At 39.9% G+C, this 27,204-nt stretch overlaps 1 protein-coding gene and 1 pseudogene across 2 annotated transcripts in view; one reads left to right on the top strand and one right to left on the bottom strand.

Moving 5' to 3' along the window:
- The window catches only part of PAFAH1B1 (platelet activating factor acetylhydrolase 1b regulatory subunit 1), a 67,530-nt gene extending 48,612 nt beyond the window's left edge, over nucleotides 1-18,918 (bottom strand). The window contains exon 1 of one of the 2 annotated variants that reach the window (XM_027519381.1): nucleotides 18,500-18,918. The gene's annotated coding sequence lies outside the window, so the exon portion shown is untranslated. Of the gene's footprint in view, nucleotides 1-17,670; nucleotides 17,945-18,499 lie in introns of those variants that run through there. The other variant, XM_027519382.1, reaches the window with a different exon arrangement.
- LOC113878369 lies at nucleotides 9,458-9,868 on the top strand (annotated as a pseudogene).
- Nucleotides 18,919-27,204: the final 8,286 nt, after the last annotated feature.

Below are 27,204 nucleotides of genomic sequence, written 5' to 3'. Positions count from 1 at the left end.
GACAATTAGATAAACCAAAGTCACACACACAAATCCATTACCTTAAAACTCAGAGGAAAAAGTTTACTAATACTTCTAAGCATACAAACAATAACAGAAAACATTGTTCTGTTGCTTTTTTTAAAAAAAGTACAAGTTACAGTGAATACTTATGCAGACAGCCCAAAGAAATTATAAGAATACAGGAATCACTGCAATTCTTAAGAACAGAGCAATGTTCTAAAATTGATGTTCCATGATGACTGTTTTGGAGATAACGTACAGGAGATAAAAGAGAAAGGGCAGGCTATAAGTAGAAGCTAAGAAAGGCCTGGACTAGGATGGAAGCAGTTAACAATGACTTGGGGGAAAAAAAGAGCTTTATAGTCAATAGGGAATTATGCAAAAGTGCGATTTTTCTTTTTGACCTGGTCTACTACTTGCTCCTGGTTTTAAAGATGGATTTCTCAAGGATATGGTCTTGGTCCTAAAGGTGGATCCCCTTTAGAGGGTCTTTACCACCAAAGACAACTGCCCACAATCCAACGGGAAAACTTTCATTATATCTCAACTGAACTGATTTCTAGTGTACTACTATCCACATTCAATGCTCTCCTTCACTGCAACACTGAGAAGTAACTATATTCTTAGTGTCAATTATTCAGTTTTTTTTTTTACTGAGGATCTACCAGGTACCAAGCATACAAATCAAACAACATATCTATGTCCCATGTAACCCATGTCTCATCTATGAAAAGCTGCATGTGACTTAGATAGTCCCTGTCTTAAGAAACTTACAATATAGTTGAAGATGTGAGCTACATATACATAGCCTTTCAATCATTCATTGACTGTTCTGCTGAACTCTGTTATATGAAGTTTTACTATAAATAAAGGTGAATAAAATGTAATCCATCCCTAGGAGAATGTACAATCTAGTTAGAGTAAGATGGGAGACTGGGGACAGGGAAGGAGATGATAGAGTATAACGTGAGCCAAGGACTGACCAAGTCAGCTTTGTGAACTGAAAGGCTAAAGATGGAAATGACTGGCAGTTTTCTGAGGCAGGTTTTAGAAGAAAGGAAAATAATATGTTGACTATAATATGAAAAAAATAACCAAGTGTAAAATTATTTTAAGCAATTGAAATATACAGTACTGTTAAAAAGCTGAGGCCATATCTATTACCTGACATAAATAAAAACACCTCCTCCTTGTATTTACCAGGAGTCCACTGTTATAGGAACGGTCTGCTGAAGCAAATGGTTTTCAGCAGCATAAAGTAGAGCTGTGTACTGACCCCCCTTTTTCTTTAACTCTATTTCTTAATGACTTTACCAGTTTGGGATATTATGGAAGAATGCTGCTCCTTACACCTTCAAACAAGGCAGGAATGTAGCAGATAGGAATCTACAAGCACTCCCACAAAGTTTATTTGGGTAAAACTAAGTTTTCACAAAACTACTTAAATCCTACATATAAATGGTTTGCACCTGATGTATGGAACACCCGCACTTGCCAAGAAGCTTAATCTCAATATGTATCAAAACTGGATTGAGGAAAACTATATCCATGGGTCAAACAATCTACCCACTCATTCAGACTTGACTCTCATATGACGTGGTATTCCCATATTGAGTGTTGTTAAATACTAGACATGTATCTACCTTAGAGATGTTGATGATGGAAATGATGATTACACATAATCTTCTTTATGAGGACCCCTATGAGAAATTACAGTCTGAGAGTACCAAATGTTAGTGACCTTTCTGAACTAATTGGTTCACTTTTATCCTAAGGACATTGTGAAAAATAACCTAACTGGTATTTTTTTCCTCCTGCCACCACATAGAAAGTTCAGTCCAATCTGTGCTCTCTGCCTGCAGGAAGACCACTGTGATAGACCTTTTTGGCCTAGATTCTGATTCTGTTTTATCCTTACCCTCTGTTTCTTTTTTCTCTTTGTTTTTAATTTGTGGTATTTTGTGGTTTCATCTTTATAAACTGCTTTAAATAGACTACAAATCAAATACAGAGACTAACTAGGCAGGTAAAAGTGTGAATCAGCTAGAAATAAAGCAACAGTGGTAGAACTGTTTGTTTGTTTTTAAGTAAATCTAATTAAAAACAAAAATCTGAGCAGACAAAACATATTTCTAATCTGAATCCTGGATTATCCATTTGCAGCCTCTGAGTAAGGCACTTTTTCTTGACGACTGCAGTTCTCTAGTTATACCTTTCCCCCATTGTTTATAAAGACATCAATAGGAAAGTATTTCTTCACTATAAACAGTACAAGGGCAATAATAAACAATAATGGAGTGGTAGGAACTTGTTTCAATGGAAAGTTTATGCCCATCTAAAGGAGAGCAGCTGTGACTCAGCTTAGGCCAACTGTTGCCACAGGAAAATGTGGGCCCCGCTGTTGTCAAAGCTTCTAATTTTTCAGGATAATCCAAAAAACCGAATTCTAAGATAATGACTCAAAAAAAAAAAAATTTAACTATCCAAAGACAAGAGAAATGCATTTACACTTAGTTCATCATAAAGGCCACCAGTGTGCAACCCCTGGCCCAATACTGAATTAAACATAGGTTTTCTGAACAGACTGAGGAAAATGCAACAAAATTTAGGAATTTATGGTCTAAAATCAATGTCAACAATATTATTCATTCTATTTATTCAATTCAAAGCATAAAATTTACTAAAGAACAAATACTTAATCAACCTTAAGATAAAACTTTGTGGAACAAAAACAAAATTTATCATCTGCAGACACCTTTTTCATGTTCACTGCAACACCGTATGTAACAGTGAAAATCTGAAAACAATTTAAAGGCCTATTTCTGTACTATAGGTATAACAAACTAGAGATGATTATATATTAAGAAATTATTTAGCACAATAAACTAGATCTACATATATCAATACATCTTTTTTTTTTTAGGTGAAAAAACCAAGTTGCAGAATATACAGTGTAACATTCATGTAAACTCTAAAGATGATTATACATTGTTTATGGATACACTTGGTGGCTTCCCTGGTGGCTCAGATGGTAAAGCGTCTGCCTGCAATGCGGGGGACCCAGGTTTGATTCCTGGGTAAGAAGATCCCCTGGAGAAGGAAATGGCAATCCACTCCAGCACTCCTGCCTAGAAAATCCCAGGGACGGAGGAGCCTGATAGGCTACAGTCGGGTCGCAAAGAGTCGACATGACTGAGCGACTTCACTTTCACATGGATACATTTATGTACAGAAAAAGTATAAAAACAGAATAAAAGAATATATACAAACTTTAGGAAGAACTTTATCATTAGAAAGAGGGAGGGTGAGTAGGACTGGAAAGTGGGTGTCAACTCTTAAATGTAATAAAGCCGTATTTCTTAAAAATAAACTTTAAAGCAAAATGTTAACCTCTGTTAATTCAGGTAGTAGTTATGCGGAAATTTTGTTATATCATCACAGGTATTTCTCCTGCATATTTGACATATTCCATAATAAAAATAAACTGTAAATATGTAAAATAAAATTCAAAAGAAATGACATCTAGATCCCATGATGGGCCCTCTTAAAACAAGCTGAATATATAAATGGTATGAAAGCCCTGAAGGAATCAATCCTACACTTTTGAGGTCCTACTGTGTAGAATTTTGAAGTCAAATAGTAGAGGTTCAAATATCAACTACAAACTGACCTTAGGCAAATTTTCAAAATTCCTAAGCCTGTTTGTCCACATAAATCAAACAACTGTGGTGAAGCTTAAGGAGTTAATCAGTGTTAAGGGCTTCTCTCCATAGAGTTCTAGAATAGTGAAGACATACAAAGAGGAAATTATAATTTCACTTTGAAGATGACATGGCGTAGTACCTTTTACATTCTTACATACATCATCAATGTAACAAGAGATACTGCTTTTCTAGTGTCAAGGACAGAACACAAATCAGTTTTGCCACCACAAGAAGGCAGAAAGTAGACAGCCCTATTGCTATTATGTCAACTGGTCTTAATCATCTTCACATCACCAAATATCAAGCACCACTTACTGAGAACTATGTGCAAGGTACTGTTCTAGGCTCTTTAGTAAGTATTCACTTGGTATGTCAGGTAAAAATTTATATAAGCTACAACAAAACTAGGAAAGGAGTATGTCAAGGCTGTATATTGTCACCCTGCTTATTTAACTCATACACAGACTACACCATGTGAGATGCCAGGCTGGACGACTCACAAGCTGGAATCAAGACTGCAGAGAAATATCAACAACCTCAGATATGCAGATGATACCACTTTAATGGCAGAAAGCGAAGAGGAACTAAAGAGCTTCTCGGTGAAAGTGAAAGAGGAGAGTGAAAAAGTTGCCTTTAAAACTCAGCATTCAAAAAACTTGGATCACGGCATCCAGTCCCATCACCTCAAGGTAAATGGGGGAAACGTGGAAACAGTGACAGAGTTTTATTTTCTTGGGCTCCAGAACCACTGTGGACGGTGACTTGCAGCCATGAAATTAAAAGACACTTGCTCCTTGGAAGAAAAGCTATGACCAACCTAGACAGCATATTAAAAAGCAGAGACGTCACTTTGCCAACAAAGGTCTGTATAGTCAAAGCTATGGTTTTTCCAGTAGTCATGTACTGCTGTTGAACCATAAAGAAGGCTGAGTGTCAAAGAATTCATGCTTTCAAACTATGATGTCGGAGAAGACTCTTGAGAGTCCCTTTGACACCGAGATCAAACCAGTCAATCCTAAAGGAAATCAACCTTGAATATTCATTGGAAGGACTGATGCTGAAGCTGAAGCTTCAATACTTTGGCATTGGATACAAAAAGCCAACTCTTTGGAAAAGATCCTGATGCTGGGGAAAACTGAAGGTAAAAACAGAAGGGGGTGACAAAGGATGAGATGGTTGGAGAGCATCCCTGACTCAATGGACATGAGTGAGCAAACTGTGGGAGTTAGTGAGGGACAGGGAAGCCTGACATGCTGCAGATCATGGGGTCACAAAGAGATACAACTTAGTGACTGCACAACAATAACAAGAAAAAATACTTGTAGATACCTTAGAATTATGAATTCAAAGAAAATTTCTTTCAGGTGAAAAAAAAAAAATTAGAGAAGGTTACCTGAAAAGAAGAACCTGGTATGCAGATTTGAAGGATATATATGTCAGAAGATACACAGAAAAAAAGAGAATGGTGGAGCGGTAAAGAGTGAAAATGCCATAAGGAAAACAAAGTATCTTAAGGCTGAATCACCAGATACAAGGCAGGCAATAAGAAACAAGTGAAGCTGCTGAAATGTGAGATAGAACACAAAAGAAAAGTCCCTGAGTGTCCATTTAGGATTAAAAAAATACGTTTTTAGCAAGGTACCCTTTGCATTTTCATATACAAAGCTGACTAAATAAATACAGTAAAAAGCTGGCAATGGGTTTTTTGCAAGAAAGCAATTTGAGAACTATGGTTCAGGAAAATTAATCTGGCGCTTTATGTACTATTTCACATAATTCCTCCTTTTTTTCTCTGCTATGGATGGCTAATGACACTCAGCTTCTCAATTTCACCCAAACACCCAAGCCACAAATCTCAGCTGTCTTCTGATACCTGCCACTCCTCATCGCACACTGTGTGTGTTCTCAGATGCTCAGTTGTGTCCAACTCTAAACCCCATGGACTGCAGCCCTCCAGGCTCCTCCGTCCACAGAATTCTCCGAGCAAGAAACCAGAGTGGGCTGCCATTTCCTCCTCCAGGTGACCTGCCCCACCCAGGGACTAAGCCCGCATCTCTCTCTTTTTTTTTAAAGTTCTACCAGTTTATTGCTACATGCTCAGTCATATAAGCCCATGGACTGCAGCCCGCCGGGCTCCTCTGTCCATGAACTTTTCCAGGCAAGAATACTGGAGTGGGCTGCCATTTCCTTCTCCAGCCCGCGTCTCTGGCGTCTCCTGCGCTGGCAGGTGATTTCTTTCCCACTGCGGCACATTACACACTCCCCATTCACAATTCTTCCTCCTAAACCTTTCTCCAGTCAACAACCTTCATTGTCACTATTTCAAGCACTAATCATTCTTTCCTGAAAAAACCTCTTAAGAGCCCCTCCAACTCCAATCTATATTGTTCACTGCCACCTAAACTACCTAACTCTACATCTGATTATAATGTTCACCTTGCTTGAAACGATGCCTTCCAAATTGCCTAGAATTCAGAACAACCCAGAATTTATAAATTCTATCTATCTGGCTCATATGTACCTTTTCAGTCTCATACTGACATGTACTCTACAATTCCCTCTGCAAATTACTTACCAGCATTCACATAATAGTTTTTCATGCTTCTGTACCTGTATATGTTGCTCTTTCCTTTACCTAAAATGACCTTCTTCCATGTCCACTCCAATTACTCATTCAAGATCTGGTTTAAATATCGTTCTCAACCATCTTTAGTAGGGAGATTTAATGAGCCCTGAAACAGCGTGACACATATCATACGTGATGTTCATGACTTTAACCCAGGACCCAGATTTAAAAGACTACAGAAGGATACTGAATTTCCTACCCATTTAATTATTTCATTAAGACTCTGGAGAACACTCTAATTTCAATCAAGTTTTCCTATTTTTGTAAAACTGAATGGCACGAAAAAATATTCTTAGAATTTGACAAATCTAAAAGTAGGGAAGAGAGAAGTAAAATTTATCAAAGGAATGAATACGTGATGAAATATTGTATCGATCCAAGTTTATTTACCATATATGAATAAGCAATGAAAAATTATAGCTATAATAGAATTAACAAATTTTAACTTCTTTAATGATTCAGCAGCCACTTTAAATTTTTACAGCATTACTATGGTGCTATCTTTTTATAATCACAAATTTTAATATAAAGTTATAACATAAAAACAACATAATAAATCATTATTTAAGCTTTCTGGCTCTTTGGACTTGGGTTAAATGAGAGTTTTACACATAGTAGTGGATCTTTAAAGAGAAATTTCCCTCCATCTACTGAGAAAAACAGCAAAGGCCTATACCTTTAGAGAAATTAAAAACTGTACCAGGTCATTAGTTCTCGTTTTTATGGAAGCATCATAATATACACCAAAGCTTCAAATATCACTAGCGTAGAGGATATCTAAGACCCAAAGTACTTTAATGAATAATGGGGGGGGGGGGGGGTCAGCCTTGATTTTTTCTATATTCAATTACCTGTATCTGCCAAGTTTAACACTTCAATGTTTGTTCAATTTTTCTGTCTGTCCTAAATAGTACCACCACAGTTCACACCATCAGCTCTCACCTGGACTGGACTAATTTACTTATTTATTTGAGAATATTTGCTTGTTTGGCTGCACTGGGTCTTAGTTGCAGCATACAGGATCTTTGATTAATAGTTGCACAACTCTTACTTGTGGGATGTGAAATCTAGTTCCCTTATCAGGGATCAAACCCAGACCCCCTGCACTGGGAGTGCAGAGTCTTAGCCACTGGATCACCAGGGAAGTCCTTGGACTGGCCTAATTTAATTCCAACAGGTCTTTCTAAATCTAGTCTTGACCTATTAACATTTATCTTATACTCAGCCCTAGAATTATCTATTTAAAATACAATCTGACCATATCACTTAACTTAAAAACAATTGTTCATTGGCACACTAGTTTTTAATTAACATTTATTTAAATACCACTTACTGTATGCTAGTCACTGATTTAAGTGTTTCAGAAGTGTTCATTTACTCCTCATAACTACCTATGAAGATTTAAATAAGGAGCTTTTATACTCTGTGTATGTGTGTGTGTAGTGCAACAGAGCTATGTAAGTAGCAGAGCTGAACACATGCATCTGATCTCCAAAGTCAGGGCCTCTAATCACTGCATTATGCTGCACCTATTTCCCAAAGTCCACATGCTTAACAGTGTATAAGGTCTTTGATTAGTATCTGGTCCCTTTCCACATTTCAAGTCTTACTTCTAATCAAGCCCCACATTGCTCAAACTCTAGTTAACACTGAGTACCTTGTAATGCACGCCTTCCCTCTCCTCACTTTGACACCTTTATTATTTTACTACTGCTTGTCCCCTGTCTGGAGTACCTTCCAGCACCTCAGCACAGTTCTCATAAGAGTGCACTGAATACATTCTGATGAAAGAATGAATTTTATGAAATGAAATGAATTAATTATAAAATAAAAGAATGAATTAATACCTCATAAGGTTAGTAAGCAAAAATTTAAAAAAATCTACTATTAATTATACTGATAGATATAAAACAACAACAAAAAAATATTTTAGAATTCAAGTCTCCAATACACCTAATGGTTACCCTGTTAAAACATACACAAACAACAACAACCAAAAAAACTTCCCCCAACCTTGGTTCTCCTTCAACTCTTTCTCATTGCTTCCAAACACCCATATTTGCTCAACAGCGCAAACCAAAACAAACAATTCTCAATTCTTCACCTTCTTCATTCCTTGTTTGTCTCACTTCCCATATCAAATCGGTTAATAATTTATACATACTCAATCTCTCTCGAATCCATTCTTTAAACCTTCACTGTCTCTTAAATAGTTATCACAGGCCTATCTGCCTCCATCCACTCCATAGCTGCATTTCCCACAATGCTGACAGCTGTCTTTTTAAAAGGGAAATCTAATGATGTCACTTATCACAAATTAAAATCACCCTCTGCCACCTCAAGGACAAAAAGAGTTCTTCTCAAAAACAATCAACTTGGAAGCTTACAGAAAACGCAGATAGCCCCTGATGCCCCCTCAACCATGGAATTTGCATTGCGTGAGTCTAAGACGAGCCTACAAATGAAAATGGTCCACGTGCCACCCGGCTTTAGAGGTCAGATCAGGGCAGTGTTCTCTATACTCATCATCACTCCAGCCATACTGAACTACAACTACATGTAACTTCCTCACCAACTAAGGGGTACTTCTGAGACTAGGTACAAATTAATTCTCCAAACAACATGACACGATTTCTTCAAAAATGTTTAACCAACATCTTTGTGAAGATCTCCTTGAAAACATCTTGCCAAGTATATATTGTGATTTTAGCATTATTGTTCTACCTTTGCACGTTAAATATGTGTTTATAAATTCTAAGATCATTGAGGGCAAGTGCTGACAATCATGTTTGCATCACCAATGCTTAGAATATATCTAAATAAATGTTTGCTGGACAGAAAAATTGATGAAAATTTAGAAGAGAAACAAAAATAAGTAATGGTATTGGACAAGGGTTTTAAAAGTTGAAACCTAATGATATTCCTTGTACAAGTAATACAGTAGAAGGGCAAGATTTAAAAACAACTGCCAAAAAAAAAAAAAAAAAAACAACTGCCAAGTGGGATGGGGTGGGAGGTGGGAGGGAGGCAGAAGAGGGAAGGGACATATGTGTACCTATGACTGACCCATGTTGACATGTGACAGAAACCAACACAATATTGTTATTATCCTTCAATTAAAAATAAATTTTAGCTCTGGCTTCGAGGCTCTATCGCTCCTCTGCAGTTCACTTCGGCTCCCTGCCACCCTCCTGTCTTCAACATGCCTGGCCCGGCTCCCAGTGGCACTAACATGGGCTCCTCAGGGCGCTCTCCCAGCAAAGCAGTGGCGGCCCGGTCAGCGGGATCCACCATCCGGCAGAGGAAGAATGCCAGCTGTGGAACAAGGAGCGCAGGCCTTACGACCTCAGCGGGCACTGGGGGGATGTGACGATTCAACACAGAGGATTCACCAGGGCTCAAAGTGGGCCCTGTTCCAGTAGTGGTTATGAGTCTTCTGTTCATCGCTTCTGTATTTATGTTGCACATTTGGGGCAAGTACACTCGTTCATAGATTCGGCTACATCCATCTGTCTGTCATCTGAAGAAAGGAAAAAAATCCCAACATATTTTGGACCAAAACCATAGTGATTTTCTGTTCATGAGGAACAAATTTTCTGCAAGTTTACTGTTTTACAGGGAACTTAATAAGAATTAAAGAATCGATTTTTTTTCTATGGCTAATAAACTTTTTAATTCATTTTTAAAAATAAATAAATAAATTTTAGGGACTTCCCTGGTGGCCCAATGATTAAGATTCTGAGCTCCCAATGCAGGGGGTCTGAGTTCGACCCCTGGTTGGGAACTAGATCCCACATGCTGCAACCAAGAGTTCGCATGCCACAAGGACCTGGCACAGCCAAATAAATAAATATTTAAAAAATAAAGTAAAAATAAATTAAAAAAAAACTGCCAAGAACTGTAATAACTGCGATGCTCAAGACTTATCTTGCACTCAAATTATAAATTCTCCTTAATATAAAGTAAATCTCCTTCAGGACATAGATCTTAGTTCTGTTTTTAAAGAGTCCAGTCAGTCAAAAATATTTTGTTTCCCGCTTCAGTATTTACAAGTTTTCTGAGGGAAAGGGAAGAACAAGGTGGATTCAAATAGTAGCACAGCACAGATGAATAAGATGCCTTATTTGCTTTGCTTCTCAGATCACAGCAGTCTCCCTCCAAACAAGTCCCAAAATGTGGAGCTCTTCTCTAAAATCCCAACACTGAACTTTACTCTCAGAATAATTTCTACAGGGATATATAATTCACTTAAATGTAGCTCCTTCAAAGACTTTCTCTGATCTTTATTCTTCAAACCACTGTTAAAATGTTTTAAACAATACGTGAATAAAACGAGGATTACTTAAATTAATATTTAAAATCCTAAACAAAATTTTCTTGATGGATGTAAATTGTTTTAATAAAAGGGGAAGAGGAGGTAAATCTGCCTTACTGAAGAATTCCAAAAGACACGTGTAAACTGATACTCCCCTCACCAGGGCATGTAACTGGACACATTTCCAAAAGGTAAAGGAAAAATAATAACTTTAAAAGACAACTGACAAACACTACGTTAACCAAGTGATGAAGGTTAGCATCACCAGTGATGTTTTGTGGGCATCACGCAGCCTCTGACATGATGTGATGAGAAGTGTACTTCACCTCTGCGGTATTTTTTTCTGAAAATCCACAACCCTTGTAATCATGAAAAAGCATCAGACAAACCCAGTTTGGGAGACATTTTACAGAATACCTGACCAGGACCTCAAGACTGCAAAGGTCATGGAAAACAAGGGAAGACTGAGAAACTGTCACAGACCAGAGGAGACTGGGGATACAAGACAACCAATTGCAAGGTGGTACCCTGGATTAAACCTAGAACAGAACGAGGCCATTAAAGGAAAACCAGCGAAATTCAAATCAAGTCTGGAGTTTAGCTAATAGGAAATACCAAGACTGACAAATGTACCACAGAAATATAAGATGTTAACAGTGGAGGAAATTAGGGGCAGGGTATATATAAGAACTCTCTGCACTATCTTTACAACCTGTCTACACATCTAAAATTATCCCAAAATAAAAAGGTATTCTAAAAAAGAAGGAAAAATGTGGAGTTATTTAATATTTAACAGTACAAATAAGGGACTTCCCTGATGGTCCAGTGCTAAAGAATTCACCTTCCAATGCAGGAGACACGAGTTCAATCCCTGGTTGGGGAGCTACGATTGCACATGCGTCAGGCAACTAAGCCAACAAAGCCCCAGTACAGGCCAAATACAATAAGCACATTACTTAAAAAAAAAAGAAGTACCAATAAAAGCTTTGTTAAAATAAAGATACAAATACACTCTGCAGTTTAAATAAAATGCTTGCAAGCAATATAATTTTATATTAAAAAACAGTTAGTCCATTTGGCATTGATTTACACAGCACTTCTTGCCTATTAAGAAATTTTGAAAATTCTTAAGAAATATACTTAAAACTATAAGAGCTATATTATTGCTTACTTTTATGAGTAAACAGTATGCTAATTCTCTTAAAGTCTCTAACAATAAAAAATATCTACTAAAGGATTTAGAGGCCTTTTATCCAATAATAGCAACCACCCTATGAATTAGATACTGTCAACATTATCCACTTACTGGTAAAAAATAGGCTTATTGCTCAAGGCTCACAGAGACTTCCCTAGTGGTTCAGACAGTAAAGCCTGTACTGCAGGAGACCTGGGTTCAATCCCTGGGTCAGGAAGATCCCCTGGAAAAGGGAATGGCAACCCACTCCAGCATTCTTGCCTGGGAAATCCCAATGAACAGAGGAGCCTGGCAGGCTACAGTCCACGGGGGTCACAAAGAGTCAGACATGACTAAGCGACTAACACACTTCCATAGCTGACAAAAATGATGGAGCAGGATCAGAATCTAAAATACTCATTTCGGTTTTAGTCGACAGCTTTGTCTCATTTTTTCTGCTAGTGCTTTTACCCTTTAAAAATAAAATAACAAGAATAATAGTAAATAATCAATATAATTAACTTTTTTTCCTTTGGCCACAACGCACAGCTTGTGGGCTCCCCAACCCAGGCCCTCAGTAGTGAAAGCCCAGAAGCCTAACCACTGGACCATCAGGAAGTTCCCAATACAACTGACTCTTAATCTTCACCTTCCTTTCTTCTGCAGTCAGTATATTTTTCATAAAATAAACAAACATGGAAGGAAAGATGAAGAGATAAAATAGATGCCTTACACACACAAAATACTAGTATCATAAAACATATCCTTGTATCTTTGTCACAGATTAAAAATGAATTAAATCTACAACATGCAAATCCTTAAAAACATAAGCTTTCAACTAAATTCCTTAAAAATTTCCCAGATTCTTAATTTCACAGTTATCAAAAGAGTCTCTCAGAAAATTCTTATCTGCCTCAGTTAACTGTCAGTAATTCTGGTGAGCACATAAGAGCTCAAGGAACAGATAATTGAAATGCAATGAGCAGAAATGCAAATGCAATTTGTCTAGTTGGGTAAGTTCACTTCTTACAGGTGAGTGTTCTGTGGCCCTGAAACAACTATTTCGGAAGTGCTACCTTGTTCCTGGGACAACATAAAATCTCTGTACAGGAAATATGAACACTTTTCCTTTATTCACCTTAATTCCAGAGAGATCCCTGGAAGTTAGCCACTACAAAGAACTACAGGATAGCACATTTCCTTACACAGAACCCCATACTCAATCAAACTTAAAAAGTGTTTATTTACTTATTAATACCCCTAGAGGAACTAAAAAGCCTCTTGATGAAAGTGAAAGAGGAGAGTGAAAAAGTTGGCTTAAAGCTCAACATTCAGAAAAGTAAGATCATGGCATCTGGTCCCATCACTTCATGGCAAATAGATGGGGAAACAGTGGAAACAGTGTCAGACTTCATTTTTGGGGGCTCCAAAATCACTGCAGATGGTGACTGCAGCCATGAAACTAAAAGACGCTTACTCCTTGGGAGGAAAGTTATGACCAACCTAGATAGCATATTCAAAAGCAGAGACATTACTTTGCCAACAAAGGTCCGTCTAGTCAAGGCTTTGGTTTTTCCAGTGGTCATGTATGGATATCAGAGTTGGACTGTGAAGAAAGCTGAGCGCCGAAGAATTGATGCTTTTGAACTGTGGTGTTGGAGAAGACTCTTAAGAGTCCCTTGGACTGCAAGGAGATCCAACTAGTCCATTCTAAAGGAGATCAGCCCTGGGTGTTCTTTGGAAGGAATGATGCTAAAGCTGAAACGCCAGTACTTTGGCCACCTCATGTGAAGAGTTGACTCACTGGAAAAGACCCTGATGCTGGGAGGGATTGGGGGCAGGAGGAAAAGGGTATGACAGAGGATCAGATGGCTGGATGGCATCACCAACTCGATGGACGTTGAGACTGAGTGAACTCCGGGAGTTGATGATGGACAGGGAGGCCTGATGTGCTGCGATTCATGGGGTTGCAAAGAGTCGGACACGACTGAGCGACTGAACTGAACTGAACCCCTTAAATAAATATACTTAAATATTTAAATGTACTTAAATATTGATTTAATATTAACTTATTAATATTACTTGTATGTATGCAGCATTACTATAAATATACTATGATAAAGCTGTATTAGGCATTTTCTGGAAGTTCCCATTCAAATGCCTTATACAAGCAAAACAGCAATATAAGATCATGTGAATAAATGCCAATTTAAATGATACAGGCAATAAATGCTACCAGTTCTCACCATTTTAGAAAAGAAATTAGCAAACATAAAAAGTTATGAAAAGAGTCCACTTTGTCAAAAGAAAAAAGAATGTTGATTATGCAAGGCAATACCCAAGTAGTCCACTGACTACAGTATTTACCTCATTCTAGCTACTAACCCAACATGTGACCTTGAGAAAAGAAATTCTCTACATTTTAGTTCTCTTATCCATAAAAATACCAGTCTTTCACAAAAAGTACCTGACAGAACAAATGAAATGCCACGTTCAGACGAGATCGGGCACGTTCAGGGTGGTATGGCCGTAGACAAAATGCCACGTTCAATACGTTTACAAACTTCTAGGAAAATGTTCAAAATGTTAGATGACAGTACCTTCAAAGGATAGTTTTCCAGCTTACACAAAAGCACAGATCAATCTAACTAGGTAAGTTTCAACTAAAAGCCACCATCTTTTAAAGAGAAAACAACAGATCAAAATAGCAAGTCCTTATAGTATCTGCATCCAAAGACTATAAAGCATTTCACAAGTAACAATTAAAATGTTTAACTGCCATGACAAGATTAAAAATTATACACACAGCAGAAATTAAACTAAGGTTCCACTTAAATGACTAGCCAAAGTGCCGTGTCAAACCAGCAACAAAGCTGAAACAACTCAGAAAGCCTTCACTGCACTAACCTAGTAATAGGCTTATATAATACAGCATCTTTCTTCATGAAATACACATTTCTCAAAACATTTGGCCTTCAGCAACTAAGAGTCACTCTACAGCTAAGCACTAGGAGAACAGGTTTGCTTTTTCTTTTCAGAAGTCATATATCATCAGTTTCTTGTTTTTGTATAGTTTTATTTTTCATAGAGCAACTTTTTAAGTTATATATAAAAAAAGTTGTACAGTAAAAGTGGCAAAGAATTTCTACTTTAAACTATCTCTTTTTCCAAAGTGTATGAAAACTGATTACCAGTCATAAAGAAATATTTTCACAACAGAAAGTTACAGGCAAATAAAGAAATCTCTTTTAGGACCACAGCAGACATGACAGGCGTGGTTAAACCAACAGAGCCTCAAGTCCCTTTGGCAGAAGAGTGCATGACTCACTGCTTTAGAACTCAATGGGAAGAATTGGAAAATTCATTTCGATTGTCCTAAGGTTTTACTTTGTGTTTGTCTTTTAAGGTATCTGCATCCTAATGATGATAACTCCCATAGTTTCTATGGCTTACTAATTAAGAGGACAAATTGTGAATAATACGAATCACAGGTAAACAAAAAGATCCTCTTTTTTCTTGGACACTGAAAATATGAGCTGTAAGATAAAGTCACATATACAGTATCATTTATTGCCTAAGAGGGAGAAACATTTACACTGAAAATATATATATAAACAATGAAACATGGATGTTCTAGCTGGAAAACCAAAAATTATTATACTGATTTCTCCCTTCTAGAAACATCTCTAAATTTTTTATATACCAGAGTAACTGTATTTGGAAAAAAAGATACCAAGTAATTCTACTAAAAAATTAATCCATCCCAATCTCATTAAAAGTTTCATAAGTATAGGATTATTAAGAATTTTAAAAATTGATCTCCAAATTAAGCAAAAGATTCTGCCACATGTATTAGAAACATATCCAGATACACATTTGGAAGTAAAAGCTCTCATACTTAAGTCAAATTATTTTAAACTCCTAATCAACTAGTAATCTACTGAAAAATCTCGGCTCTTAGTACACTCTTATAGCTACAAACACTAAGGGTTAGGATATGTTAGACCTCATTCCTTGCCACATGAACCCTTCTACTTTTTAATCACGTTAAAAATAACAAAAATATAAAAATGTATCATACACTGACAAACAGTCCTAAGGCCCATCAAAACCACATTTACAACATCAATTTGACATCCTTCTGAGAACATATATTCACATGAATGCTGGATACAAGACATTATAATGACCTACCCTCTCTTAGGGCAGTACCTTACTACAAGATCTCTTCCAAAGGACAACACAAGAGAAAGGGTCTATATAAAGAGCATTTAACACAAATAACCTTATTCTCTCTTACTCACTTTGATGTTCATTATTTAAAAATCACAGATTTTACTGTTTTAATGCAAACTAAAGTTAAAGAAAACATCTATAATGTCTTCATTAGATTTTTGCAATATTTCTACTATTTTTTGCCAAATATTTCTGGCATTTGTTAATTTACATTTACTTAACTAAAACAATAAAAAATACTAAGAAGTGTGTATATATGTATATGTATGTGTATATATACATACAGGTAATATACAGACAATAAGTATTTGCTTTAGAGCAGGGACACTGCTTTTTACTCCACCTTGCAAAAAAAAAGGTAGAAACTAAAAACATGAGATTTTAAGATTTACTACATAGAAATGCCTTTGTTGTAGCACCAATTAGCATCAAATAACCTTACAAAATATAAGCAAGAGAAAAATGCTATGAAAGGGCAATCTAGCATTTCACAGCTTCTGCTCTCTTACTCCACCCAGTCTCCTCAGCTCAATGGCTGTTCACAGCATCCACAAATATTAGCCCATTTTTTAAAAAAAAGAGGTGGGAGAGGCACTGAAATAGAGCTAGCTCCATCAAAATCAAGATAAACAGAAATATTTTGTGAAAAATTAGGTTCCATTCTGATTTATAAAAATAACAGCTTTGTTTTAGGAGATAGATCCTCCCCTTGTGAACAATCCAAACAATGATCATTTATAATAGAACATGAAAGAATAAATCACCCTAAACAGAGACCACGCTTATGCTTTAATAAAAACTGCAATTTGCAACTGCCAATTATTTTGCAAAACTGTGTCCTGAAAGATACCCACGAGAGATTAAAAGGTAGCTAATGCCTCAGACCCAAATCAGAATTCTTTAAGTAAAAGCTTTTAATATATTCAACATTATATCACTAACGACCTACCCAACCAGGACATTTTTCCTGATTAAAAGACTGAACCCCGCAGCAATCAAGCTCTGCTGCAGCAAAAAAGGAATTAAAAAAAAAAAATTCGAGCAAATACTACCGTGGCAAAAGGGGAGAGATGACATTACTGGTATGAAAGGCCCAAGCACGGTTTCCTCCGCCCTAGGCTCAGAATGAAATTCACACAAAACAACCCACCCCCCAACAAAAATAGAATTACCAAAAACGGCACAATTGTTTTGTTTAGCCTTTAAAACCTTATAAATCTCAAGGATTGTGTGTTAAAGTAGAGGTCGGAATAACAGTAACATCTTTCTTCTCTCCCGATTGCCTCTTAAGGAAAGGGGGAGGGGGGGACCTTGGCATGACATCGCCCATTGAGAACGGAGACCACAAATCTGGTTCTTCGCTTCCAAAGCAAAATTTCTTAACCAAAAGACTGATATAGACTGGACCCAAAAGGCAACCCAAAAAGAAAATCTCCCGTCTTCCTTCCAAGGAGTTTCTTGCTAAGTCACGGAAGAAAGGCAGAACAACAAATAAAGCCAAGCCACCTTCCGCTCTTGTCTCAGATACTGAAAAACCTCCTCCTCCTCTCCACTCTTCTGTTTAGAGACGTACTGTTAAAATTTGCCCACCATCTCAAAGGCATTTTCTCACCTGGGAGGTTAAGGCAGGCACTGCGTTTCCTATACGAGTGGGGAGATTCGAAGGAGAATGGCTGAGGGCCTCGAAGCTCAGTGTTACAACGTCAAAAGGCAGCTCCCGTTGAAGGAGCCGACGGCAGAAAAGAAAATCCTGCCGGATTTGGTGGGTGGATGCTGCGGATGGTTCGGTGGGGTCAGGCCGCTCCTCCTCAGTGGGTGCAGGGGCTGAACCACCGCATAGGGGGGCCAGGGAAAGGCTGGACCATCCTTCTCAGGTCAACTCCATCCTAAGGACAGGTGGGGGACGGAACGCCTTGCAGGCCGGTGGACAGTGCCGAGGAGGCTTGAGCCCGGTCCCTGAGCGCCAGCCGCGGGGCGGGGTGGGGACTGCGGAGCTTCTCTCCCGCGGACAGGGAGAGGAGAGCCGAACCCTCTCCCCAAGATCTGAGAGCGACCTGCTCCCCACGCCCTTCCTACCCAAGAATACTTTTCTTGCTAAGTCACCAAGGGAGGAAGGCGATCCCTTCCCGGGGAAGGCCGCGGGTGGAGCCGCGGCGGCCCTGGCACCCCCAGAACCCGGGCCAGGGAGGAGGGGAGCGAGGGCAGCGCCCTACCCGGCCTGTCCCCCCCTCCTCCCGTGTCTCTCACTCAACGGCCGTCGCGGCCGCCATTTTGAGAGCGAGGAGAGAAGAAGAAGGAGGAGGAGGCGGCGGCAGGGGGAGGGGAGAATGGGAGGGAGGGGACCGGCGCAGCCACATCGTCAGGCCGCCGGGCCCGGCCCGCAGCCGCCCGAGCGCGGTGGAGGAGACATAAGGGAGGGCGCAGACCCTCGCCCGTCTTACCGGAGCGCTGCACCGCCGCCTCCGCAGGGCCTCTTCCGTCCTTCACTCCCATCCACCGGCGGGGGAGGGGGAGAGGGAGAGGGAAGGGAGGAAGGAGGGAGGGAGGGGAGGAGGGAGGGGGAGGATGGCGCGCTGGGCCCGGTCCCGGGGAGGGGGAGGGGAGGGGAGCGGGCGGGCTCCTCAGCCGTTCCGGGGCTCGAGCCCAAGCCCGGCGCTCGCGGTGGCTCTAAGCTCGCGCCCGAGCGCTCCCCTCCTTCTTCTTCTCGCTCCCTGGACCCCGGGGTCGCTGCTCGTCCGCTCGCTCACTCGCTATCTCGGCCGCTGGACTCCGCCGCCGCCCCGCCGCTCCAGCTCCGTCTGTCACAGGAGCTGCCCCAACGCCCTGACGTCACCGCGCCGCCGCCGCCGCCGCCGCCGCCGCCCCAGACCCGCGGGGAAGAGGGAGGGGAGGGGGGCCGGGAGCGGAGGAGGGACTGTGGCGCATGCGCGGGCCAGGGCCCGGCCCTGAGCCGCGCTGCCTTCCGCTTAGCAGGCTGGCGGGCTGATGCGGCTCGGCGGTGTAGAGAGGTGGGGTGGGGGACAAGTGTGCGCGAGAGGTGCTCATTTTCGCTCAGCACGCCTCTGCAATCTGTGCAAAGGCTCTCAGTAACATTTTCCTAGACCCTCGTCTGATTGCCGCGGCCCCTGGTGAACTCCGGCTGTCTTCACCTCCACGCCCTGCTCTTGCTCGCGAACGGAGAGCTCTCCGTTTCCCCCGGCCAACAGCAGGGACCATCTGGCACCGTGGATTCCGGGCCCCGATGGGCTTCAGAAAGCGGAGCCCGGGCCAGGATGTCGCCCCTTCTACCTTCGGCCTTCGGGTTTATTTCTCATGGACCGGGGAGAGGGAGGGGGAGTAGATTGGGTTAGTCTGGGGAGAAGACCTGCTGGGATGCCTGGTTGTTAGAGATTTTTTAATTTGAGAAAATTCGCTTTCAGATGTGATTCAGCTATTCTTTTCCTTAGTCACACGCAGGCATACACACATCTGCGATTCTGGAAGTCTCGAAACTGATGACCAAAGAAAGACCTGGAACTTTATCCCTACAAGGCTTGAGCGCCCGCGCTCTCGTGTGTGTGTTTGCTGTTTGGGGGGTTGAAACAGATGGCAGATGAAATCTTGGAGATTTGTAGTCAAATGTGTTCCACACAAACATTTGATTTAAAAGAGGCCAGATTTGAGGTTCTAGATTATCCTATGTGGAATATTCTTTTATTTAGAATTACCTAGTGTGATCATCTCATCACTAATTTATATTGTCCAAGGAAACTCTTTTCCTGGAACATAGGTTCAGGCTTGTGTTTATTGATTTTATTGTTTTCCTTTTGGAGGTAAATACATTACCTTTAAGAAATTACTGGGTTAATGACAGAACCTGAATGTGTATCCTGGATCAGCAACATAAAGGAAGTGTGGCCTTGGTTAAATTACTGTCTCTAGCCCCGTTTCTCTGTAAAATAGACAAAAAAATTGTAAGGCTTTTGTGAGAATTAGGAAATTCTGCATGTGTACAGTATATGGCTTTACTAGGGAGTCACAGGCAACTCATGTAACAATTACTTTTACTTGGTAGCAAAATAAGTTTCCTTTTAAGGTTTTAAGTCTCTAACTCTGCAGATGTTCAAGAAAAATATGAATGAATTGCCTGGAAGATTTGGGTTCTCCCCTTCCTGAGATCAGGGAAGGAAATCAAATGGTCTCTGGAATGTCTTTTCCAGGTTTACAGTTCTGGGATTCTCTGGTTGGGCAAGGACAACAAAATGAGGCACAAAAGTTTGGTCTGTGCCACATCCAGTAACAGTCAATAAAGTTGAAATAAATTAACATCCCTTGTTCTAAGAATCCATCTTAAGTTCACTTTTACCTTTTAAAGTGTGTATTATTGCCTGACATCACAGTATAAAAATTTAATCACCTGAGGATATCAGTTCTTTATTTCTTAAATGAATGATCTAAAAGCCAACAAAATTGCCCAGAAATCAGAATCACATTTATAAACACTGATTTAATACAAATAGGTAGCACTAACCCCAATACTTTGAGCTCATAGACTCAAGTAATCAGAATACTTTAAAATGTATATTATATAATTATGAATTAAATTAACATCAGGTTTTAGTTCTATAGCAGTCCTTCAAAACACAATAGACTCACTTGGGAGAAACACACGTAAAAACTGTCCCTGGATTATAATTTTTCTGAAAAGAAAACTGTGTTGTGTGCTTAACTTAATACGGAGCGATGTGTTCTGGTTCTGTGCACTTTCTTCTCAGTTTCTAAAGTGATAGATTCATCTTTATAAACACTTGTCTGTTGAGAATGGAGAATTAGGCCATCTATGCTACTAATCATAATTCATAAGAAGGACTTCTACAGAACCTACTACATCCATTCAGGAAACATTTAATAATGAATAATTTGGATAATGTTTCTTGCAAAAAAGTAAGTGTAAACATCGATTTTACTACCACAATCTAACTGTCTCCCCATTCATTTGAATTGCAAATCTTTATTTTTCCAGCAGACATTTTCAAAATGGAAACATTTGTTTCGGTTGCTGCAGTAAAATTAGTGTTAGTTTAAACAATTGTGCAAATAAGCGGACTGGAAGAAACACTCTAAAAATATTACTGTTGGAGAGAGGACAAAATGTCTTGTAAAAGTAGCTCCAGAGCAAGAATCTGTCTACAATGGGCACAAATGTTAAAACATTATGTTGAGAATCAAACTGTCCTCTGTTTATGGGCAAGTGTACATTGTTGTGTGTGTGTACTTGATAGAAAGCAATTAGCAATTTGTGAGAGGGTAGCTTTCAGGCATACAGGTTACGTGTATCAGTATCTGGCAGGCATATGTGTCCCATTTGAAAGAAAACCATGACCCAACTGGGCAAGGCTCATTTTGGCTAAAAAATTGTGTACCTGCATTTCCCCAAAGCATGAACATGTCAGTGAGGGCAAGTCCAGCTAAACCAATCATTCTTCATCTCGGCATCATGACACCCTCATGTGTCATGAACATTGGGAGGCCACAGAAACAAATTACAGACTATTAAAGGAGGTGAAACTCACAGCCTGGACATGGAAGAAATATTTAGAAACAGTACTTCATAACCTGAAATCATATGTATACATATATGTATACATATAATACATACACACATATATAATAATTGTTAAAGTGCTGCTGCTGCTGCTGCTGCTAAGTCGCTTCAGTCGTGTCCGACTCTATGCGACCCCATAGATGGCAGCCCACCAGGCTCCCCCATCTCTGGGATTCTCCAGGCAAGAATACTGGAGTGGGTTGCCATTTCCTTCTCCAATGCATGAAAGTGAAAAGTCAAAGTGAAGTCACTCAGTCGTGTCCGACTCTTAGCGACCTCATGGACTGCAGCCCACCAGGCCCCTCCATCCAAGGGATTTTCCAGGCAAGAGTACTAGAGTGGGGTGCCATTGCCTTCTCCGGTTAAAGTGCTAACATAATACAAAAAATGCATCAATCTAGATGTCACCACAGTAGACCAGGCAAACTTTCTTACCCTTTATGCTTGTTTGTATACCTTGTAAAGTAAAAAATTAATTTTCACCTAGAGAACTCAAAGCTTTATGAAGGAGGTGATGTAAAGCAAACTTTTAAAAATGACTACAATTTTTATTCATTCATGCAACGAATATTTAACTATCTTCTATGTACCAGACCCTGTGCTGGATGCTGAAAATACACAATAGATAGAACAAACAGAATCCCTGAATTCACAGAGTTTCTATTCTGGTAGAAGACAGAAAAAGGTGACAATATGGAGAAAAATGGTACTGATGAACCTATTTGTAGGACAGCGATAGAGACGCAGACGTAGAGAACAGACTTGACACGGTGGGAAGGAGAGGGTGGGATGAATTGAGAGAGCAGCATTAAAATATATACATTGTCATATGTAAAATAGGTAGCCAGGGGAGATTTGCTGTACAACACAGGGAACTCAACCTGGTGACCTCTTACAGCCTAGAGGGGTAGGATGAGGTGGGGGATGGGAGGGACATTCAAGAGGGAGGGAACATAGGTATATGTATGACTGATTCATGTTGTATGACAGAAACCAATACGACATTATAAGGCAATTATCCTCCAATTAAAAAAAATTTTTTTAAGTGAACCCTAAAGTTAAAAAAAAAAAAAAAAAGGATGACAAAGCTATGTAGGCAATAAACATCTTTGGGATGGAGAAAAATATAAAGGACCACAGGAATGAGAGTGGTAAGAGAAGGCATGTCAGAGGAATGAGTGAGAAACTTATGTAGGTAAAACATTCTAGATTAAGGAACAAAGACAAAGACCCTGAGACAGGAAAATGATTGCTGTGCCCCGGGAAATTAAAGAAAGTCCAGGCAGGTGGAATGAAATGATAGTGAGAAAAGAGTCCTCGACTGTAATGGTCCAGGGGATGCCGTTGTCAATTACAAACTGGCGCTTGGCAGGGGCATTTGCCATCTGCCTCTGTGGAGACTGAACCCTGTGCTGCAACAGCTGTTGACCTTCAACATGCCCTGAAGGGTGGAAGGGGAGGCACTTTGTGCTCCAAAGAAGCTAGTAGAACAGGTCTTTAGAAAGTTAGATATTTTCAGGAACTGCTTTCATGATCCCAATCCTTGCATTTCCTCATATCTGTCATTGTTGCTCAGTCATGTCTGACTCTTTGCGACCCCATGGATTGCAGCATGTCAGGCTTCCCTGTCCTTCACTATCTCCTGGAGTTTGCTCAAACTCATGTCCACTGAGTCAATGATGCCATCCAACCAGCTCATCCTCTGTCACACCCTTCTCCTGCCCTCAGTCTTTCCCAGCATCAAGGTCTTTTCCAATGAGCTGGCTCTTCGTATCAGATGGCCAAAGTATTGGAGCTTCAGCTTCAATATCAGTCCTTGCAATGAATATTTAGGGTTGATTTCCTTTAGGATTGGCTGGTTTGATCTCCTTGCTGTCCAAGGGACTCAAGAGTCTTCTCCCAAAGGGAACCCTCTTACACTGTTGGTGGGAATGCAAACTAGTACAGCCACTATGGAGAACAGTGTGGAGATTCCTTAAAAAACTGGAAATAGAACTGCCTTATGACCCAGCAATCCCACTGCTAGGCATACACACTGAGGAAACCAGAACTGAAAGAGACACATGTACCCCAGTGTTCATCGAAGCACTGTTTATAATAGCCAGGACATGGAAGAAACCTAGATGTCCATCAGCAGATGAATGGATAAGAAAGCTATGGTACATATACACAATGGAGTATTACTCAGCCATTAAAAAGAATACATTTGAATCAGTTCTAATGAGGTGGATGAAACTGGAGCCTATTATACAGAGTGAAGTAAGCCAGAAAGAAAAACACCAATACAGTATACTAATGCATATATATGGAATTTAGAAAGATGGTAACAATAACCCTGTATACGAGACAGCAAAAGAGACACTGATGTATAGAACAGACTTTTGGACTCTGTGGGAGAGGGAGAGGGTGGGATGATTTGGGAGAATGGCATTGAAACATGTATAATATCATATATGAAACGAGTCGCCAGTCCAGGTTCGATGCACGATACTGGATGCTTGGGGCTGGTGCACTGGGACGACCCAGAGGGATGGTACGGGGAGGGAGGAGGGAGGAGGGTTCAGGATGGGGAACACATGTATACCTGTGGCAGATTCATGTTGATATATGGTAAAAACCGATACAATATTGTAAAGTTAAAAAATTTTTTTAATTTTTTAAAAATTAAAAAAAAGAGTTCTCCAGCAACACAGTTCGAAAGCATTAGTTCTTCGGTGTGCAGCTTTCTTTACGATCCTCATATCTAGAAAAGCACTAACTCCCTTCATGATGATACCAGCTCCTCATGACTAGACCTCTTGTAAAGTAAGCACTTGATTGAACTGATCTCCCCCTTTGCCAAAATTTTATATTGACCTTCCCCCACTACCTCTTTGGAGCAGTTCCTAAGAACTATCTGAGGTGCTGTCTCCTGGGCTGCAGTCCTCATTTTGCCCCAAATAAAACTTAACTTGCAACTCTCATGTTGTGCATCTTTTTAGGTTGACACCCTTCATGTTTTATTCCCTGAAGAGCCCAGAGAAGAAAGTAGCAGGAGAGAAGATCACAGAAACAGGTAGGAATTAGATAGTTCAGGGCCTTGAGAACATAGTAAGGAGTTTGGATTTCATTTTAGAAGCTGTTGATAAAGGTAAGGACCCAAAAAAAGAACACATTTTGATTATGTCTTCTGACCTTAAAGACTTAAAAAAGTCCTTACCTTTTTACATATTATCTTACCTTTTTAATATGTAAATTTTCAAATATATAAAAGACATAATGGTATGCTGCTGCTGCTGCTGCTGCTAAGTCGCTTCAGTTGTGTCCAACTCTGTGTGACCCCATAGACAGCCGCCCACCAGGGTCCCCCGTCCCTGGGATTCTCCAGGCAAGAACACTGGAGTGGGTTGCCATTTCCTTCTCCAATGCATGAAAGTGAAAAGTCAAAGTGAAGTCGCTCAGTCGTGTCCAACTCTTAACAACCCCATGGACTGCAGCCTACCAGGCTCCTCCATCCATGGGATTTTCCAGGCGAAAGTACTGGAGTGGGGTATAACGGTATATTAACCCTCATATACTCATCACCAGGCTCTACAGTTATAAACTATGGCTAATCTTGTTCTTATTTCATTTATACACTAACTCATTTCCCCTTCATATTTTGAAGCACATGCTAAATACCACATTATTTTACTCATTTATCACATTATTTTACTAATAGACAGTTTAGTTTGTATTTTTAAAAGAAAAAAGACTCTTCTTAGGATACTTTGACCCTACCCTTTGGTTTTTTTAAATATTTATTTCCCTTTCAATATTTATTTTATTTATTTGGCTGCATGGGATCTTCAATCCAGCATGCGGGATCTCTTAGTTGTGGCATTTTGGGATCTAGTTCCCTGACCAGATATCAAACCCAGACCCTGTGAATTAGGAGCGTGGTGTCTTAGCCACTGGACCACCAGTGAAGTCCCCCTGCCATATGATTTTTGCTCGCCAAAGGCATGGAGTAATTAAAACTTCTGGAGAAATTGGTCAAGCAATGCAGTCAAGCAGTCTTTGACAATACAACTATCCTGGATTATTTGAGATCTCCCACTATTTTCTCATGAATGGTCCTTGATCCAATTAAAATGAATATTACTAGTAGAAATAATTTGCATGACATATACACAGAATGGGCTTCCCTGGTGGCTCAGATGGTAAAGAATCCACCTGCAATGCAGGAGACCTGGGTTCCGTCCCTGGGTTAGGAAGATTCCCTGGAGGAGGGCATGGCAACCCACTCCAGTATTCTTGCCTGGAGAATCCCCATGGATGGAGAAGCCTGGCAGGTCCCAATCTATGGGGTCGCAAAGAGTTAGACACAACTGAGCATCTAAGCACAGTATAGCAGATACCCAGGATGGCTAAAGCTGCACACAGTGAAATTTAACCCAAGAGAATTGCATGTGGTGAAAATCATGGCCACAAAAGGACACTCGTAGTAATAGGAAAAGATAAGAGACTGAAAGAAAAACCCTGATAAGTAAATCAAATTTCCTTTGTAAAAGTACTAGAATTTTTCCCCAGTGGAGATAATTTTATTAAAATAAAAGTGAAAATAGAAAAATTGAAAGTGGTTTAACTCTGCAAAGTAGAGAATAGATCAGATAATGAATTTGACTAAATCGTCTGTCCTAATAAACACATTTGCCCTAAAAATTCACTGAAGTTGGTATAATTCTGATTAAAATACTAGGGCTCACAAACACTGAGGTAACATGTCCATATATATGTATTTTTTAAATTTTGTGGTGGCCACATTTTAAAAGTTTAAAGAGGTGAAATTAATTTCTATATTTTCTTTGTACTCTTTGATATCCAGTGTGTGTTTTTTAAAAGATTTGTGTGTGTGTGTGTGTGGACCATTTTTAAAGTCATTACTGAATTTATTACAGTATTGCTTCTGTTTTATGTTTTGGATTTTTGGCCCGTGAAGCATGTGGGATCATAGTTCCCCAAGCAGGGATCAAACCCACAGGCCCTGCATTGGAAGACGGAGTCTTAACCACTGGACCACCAGGGAAGTCCCTCCAGTGTGTATTTTATGCTTACAACATATCTCAACCCACACTAACCACATTTCAAGTGCCTAGTATTCCATGTGGCCTGTGGCTATCATACTGGACAATACAGGTCTGAAGGAAAGACAATCCTAGGGTAAAAAGTGGTTTAAGCAAAGGCGTGGAGTTATAAGTGTGGAAGGCAAGCAAGTTCTGGAAACAAGTGTTTCCAGAGTAGATGAAAAGGAGCGTATGGGCCTGTGAGAGAGGGATAGGAGGAGGGTGAAGGCTTGAAGAGGGAAGAAGGTAGAAATGTCTGGACTGGAAGATTTCAAGTATTTTGATCACTAGTTTGCTAATGGGATGCTTATAGTTGTCTTTGTGAAGTCCATAATGGCCTTCCCAGGGGGCTCAGATGGTAAAGAATCCTCCTGCAACTCAGAACGGGGTTTGATCCCTGGGTAGGGAAGATATCCTGGAGAAGGGAATGGCTACCCACCCCAGTATTCTTGTGTGAAGACTCCCATGGACAGAGGAG

This window comes from Bos indicus x Bos taurus, chromosome 19 (assembly GCF_003369695.1).
Source record: "Bos indicus x Bos taurus breed Angus x Brahman F1 hybrid chromosome 19, Bos_hybrid_MaternalHap_v2.0, whole genome shotgun sequence".
Taxonomy (NCBI): domain Eukaryota; kingdom Metazoa; phylum Chordata; class Mammalia; order Artiodactyla; family Bovidae; genus Bos; species Bos indicus x Bos taurus.
This window is presented reverse-complemented; position numbering and strand designations above follow the sequence as displayed.